Source organism: Apus apus, chromosome 18 (assembly GCF_020740795.1).
Source record: "Apus apus isolate bApuApu2 chromosome 18, bApuApu2.pri.cur, whole genome shotgun sequence".
In the NCBI taxonomy this organism is placed as follows: Eukaryota; Metazoa; Chordata; class Aves; order Apodiformes; family Apodidae; genus Apus; species Apus apus.
The window spans coordinates 11,994,950-11,998,851 of record NC_067299.1 but is presented as its reverse complement, the minus strand read 5'-3'; the positions used below and the strand labels follow the sequence as shown (position 1 = coordinate 11,998,851).

Below are 3,902 nucleotides of genomic sequence, written 5' to 3'. Positions count from 1 at the left end.
CGCCAGCTCCCCCACTACCCTCACCCTCTTGGTGGAGACCGTGGGTGATGGCCACGTCCCCACCCTCCTCACCACCCTTCAGGCTGCTGTGGGGTCGCTTGGGCTGCGGGGAGGGGATGCAGGAGAAGTGATGGTGGGCAGCCCCACAACCTGTATCGCTCCCCACCCATCCTCATTCAGCCCACTGCCACCCTGGCAGCCTCATTGGCACATCCTCGTCTCTGTTGATCGGATGCCAGTTGCCATAGCAGCCAGAAGCCCCCTGGCCTGTGGCTCTGGGGATACTGACAAGAGAAACTCCTGGCTGGAGAAAAAGGTGGTTTATTGAGGGAAGCAAAGCTGAGGGCAGGAGCAAAACCCACACAGGGGTGGGATTTTGTCCCTGAACCATCTTGTCAGGACTGGCAGCACAGTGCTCGGAGGGACCATTCTGATCTTTGCTGCTCCTGTGGAGCTCCCAGGATCAGCACGGCCTGAGCTGCCAGGGGACAGACTGAGGGGTCAGGGTCCTTCTCCAAGGGCCGAAGGGCTGCGACAGACAGAAACAGAGCAGTGGTGAGACCCTGCTGGCTGCAGAGGTCTTCCCATGACAGCCCCATCTGCCCCTGTCCCTGGCCTGGAGGAGCAGGGGGGACCAGCGGACCTCAGGAATCCCAGCATCCCAGACTGGGTTGGGCTGGAAGTGACCTTGAGGATCATCTAGTCCCAAAACCCTGCATGGGCAGGGACACCTCCCACCAGCCCAGGTTGCTCCAAGCCCCATCCAACCTGCCCTTGAGCACTTGCAGGGATAGGGCAGCCACAGCTTCTCTGGGCAGCCTGTTCCAGGGTCTCACCACTTTCCCAGGAAAGAATTTCTTCCTCATGTCCAACCTCACTCTCCCCAGTGAATGCCCCAAAGGTCTCCAACACATTCCCCCTGCCCTGAGGCATTTCCCTGGAGCAGGGCCAGGCATGGCAGCGTCCTGCCCAGGCCCCGGCCCTGCCCCCCCAACCCTAGCACAGCCCTGCCCCTGCTCACTGTTGCCGATCCGGAGCAGAGCCATGTCCTGGAGCAGAGCCTGGCCTCAGCCTGGCCCAGCGGCGCAAGAAGCTCCACGGTCGCACGGGGCGTCCTGATCTTGCCTTCATCATTTGACAGCTCAGAATATAAGTAGTCTGAGTTGCCAGGGAGCGGACAGAGGCTTTGTTGTCCTTCCTCAGGGGCTCAAGGGCTGTGACCAAAAGACAGAGCCAAGATGACCCCTGGTGTCTGCACAGACCCCCAGGCATCCCCTCCAGAGCACGGCAGCCACTTTCCCTAGGCAGGAGAGAGCTGCTGCTGCTGCTCAGCAATGCCACAAGTGCCCCTGACACGTTCCCCCTGCACTAAGCTGTCTCCCTGGAGTGGGGCCAGGCACGGCAGCCCCCTGCCCAGGCCCTGGCCCTGCCCCCCCAACCCCAGCACAGCTCTGCCCCTGCTCACCACTGATGACCTCTGACAGCTTCTCCTTGCTCTGGTCCCGTGCAACCAGCCCTGGGAAGAGAGCATGGTCAGAGCCCCTGCTCCCCAGCCCCTGCCCAGCACAGCCCCGGCCCCTTGAGGCTCTTGCAGCCAAGGGCTGCTCCCCCTGCCCGGGCCCTGCACGGGGCCTGGGGCCAGGCTGCCAGAAGAGGGTCCCCGGGGGCTGAGCTCACCAATCAACCTGATGGCTTCCAATCTCAGAGTGGCCTGAGGGTCTCTGAGGTACAGCAGGCACTTCCGCAAGTATCTAGCAGCCCTCCTCCTGTCCTGCTCCAGCTGGAGGGAGCACAAGGCTATGGGCATGTCCCAGTCCCTCCTCCCAGCACCTGGTGTTCCCCTACCCACCAGGCCATTCCCATCTCCCAGCCAGGAGCCTTGTGGGACTGAGGTGGAGAGGGAGCCACCGGCAGAGAGGGCCCAGGGGTGCAGAGACCCCTCCCTCCCGCTGGGTGTGGGGAGGGGAGAGGGGCCTGGAGAAGAGCTTCTGGGGGCTCTGCTCTTCGGGACAGGGAACAAGGATGCAGCTCCAGCCTGGGCCTTGGGGCTTGTCCTCACCAAGCAGCCTCCAATCCTCCATGTCTCCTGGGTCTCCAGAAGGTTCCTGAGCTCTTGCCACTCAAGGACCTCTGCTGCAGCCAGGAGGGCTCTGCTGGAGGCCTGCACAACAGCATAAGATGGGTGGTGGCACCACAGCCTGGGGAAGAAGACCTGGCGTCCCCCTCCACCTGGGCTGATGCTGCCCTCAGAAGCTGGAACATGCCCTGGGCAAACACCTGCGGGGCTCTTCCTGCACCTGCTTAGCTTTGAAATCTGTACCTCAGCCACACGCTGCCTGCTGTCCCTCAGGTGGAAGCAGAGAGGGAGCAGGCTCCTTCGTGCTTTGGTCTTCATCTGCCTCTTCTTTCCCGCCACCCTCAGCAGGTTGGTGAAAAGGATGATGGCCAGCTCCCTCACCTCGCTGACACCCTGGCAGGGAGAAGCACAGCAGGACATCAGCAAGAGCAGCTCTGCCCACCGTGAGCCCCCAGGGCTCTGAGAGCAGCTGTCAAGGAGAAGCCGGGGAGGAGAAAGGAGAGGAGCAGCCCCTGCTCCCCGTGCTGCCCACAGGGCTGGGTGCAGGGCAGCTGTCCTTGCCCAGTGCCCTCAGTGGGGCTGAGGCTCCCACATCAGCCTTACATGATTAAAGAAGGGCAGGAGCTTGTCCGCCAGCTCCACAGCGATGGCCCTGGTCTCCTTCCTCTCCAGTTGAGGCATCACTTTTCGCAAGACCAGCAGGGCTTTCAGCCTGAGACCTTCGCTGCCATCCTGCAGGAGTTCCATCAGGTCTGGCAGGAGCAACCGCATTTTTCTTGCCTGTGTGAAAAAAGGAACGTCCATGTTGTGAAAAGGTCCATGCCTGGAAAGCTCCCCAGGCAGCCACCAGGCCCCACATGGCAGGGAGGGTGCTGAACTGACTCCCAGCCAAGGCCCCCACCCCAGCCCCTGCCCCAGCCCCCGGCTGCCACCGTGGCTCCCCTGGGTGACCCTGCTCACCACGTCAGGTCTAGCTGACAGTGTCACCAGGCCCCTGAGCACCAGGGAGAGCATCGCCCGGCTGGGATGGCTCAGAAACCTCCAGAACTGATTCCTTTGAGCTAAGCGCTCATCTGCCAGATTCATGCTGTCCAGCAGCTGAAAGAAACCCAGCAATGAGGGGTCGGCAGAGAGCTGCTGGAGCTCCCTGCTCCCACCAGCAGCTGAGATCAAGGGCGTGGGGGCTTTTCCTGGGAACTCACAGTCAGGAAAAAAAAGTCCTCTGTGCCAGTGGAGAAGAGCATCTTCTGCTTCTGCTTCTCGTGTCGCGTGAGCAGATCGGGCAGAACCTTCTCCAACGTCTGAGGTGTGGAGAACATCACCTCCCACATGTCCAGGGCAGCCCTGCAAGCCAGACCGCTCTGTCAGCAGGGCTGCCTCGGCCACAGCAGCAGAGCTCCGTGGGTCTGGACCCCCCGGTCTCTGGGCCCCTCTCCCCACAGGCAACAAGCCCTCAGGGCTGTCGCGGCCAGTACCTGTCTCCTGGTGGAGCCACCTCCAGCAGCGCTCTGACTGCCTCCCCAGGGCACTTGGCAGCCATGGCCAGCAGCAGAGACTCCACCCTAAGCAGGTTTGACTCCTTGGTGATGCTTTCCAGGTGTTGGTGGGTACAGCTGATGATTCTTGGCACCTGGAGGGGACACAACAACACGGGTGAGGATGGGGGGTGCTGCCGCTGCGGTGCCGCCATTTCCTCAGCTGCCCTTCCCAGCCCTCCCTGCTGCCCTCAGTGGCTTCAGGTGCCTCCAAGGGTCTGGGGGGGGGGTGGGATGGAGGGGGAAGAAGGCCTGCCAGGGCTGAAGGGCAGGGCAACCCAGCCACAGGC

General features: G+C 62.5%; 1 long non-coding RNA gene across 1 annotated transcript; it reads right to left on the bottom strand.

Annotated features, from left to right (window-relative positions):
• Positions 1-305: 305 nt before the first annotated feature.
• LOC127392137 (uncharacterized) lies at positions 306-1,094 on the bottom strand. Its single transcript, XR_007891196.1, has 2 exons — positions 1,022-1,094; positions 306-529 (listed from the first exon to the last, which is right to left on the bottom strand). It is a non-coding gene; the product is annotated as an uncharacterized LOC127392137 (long non-coding RNA).
• Between the last annotated feature and the right edge of the window lie 2,808 nt (positions 1,095-3,902).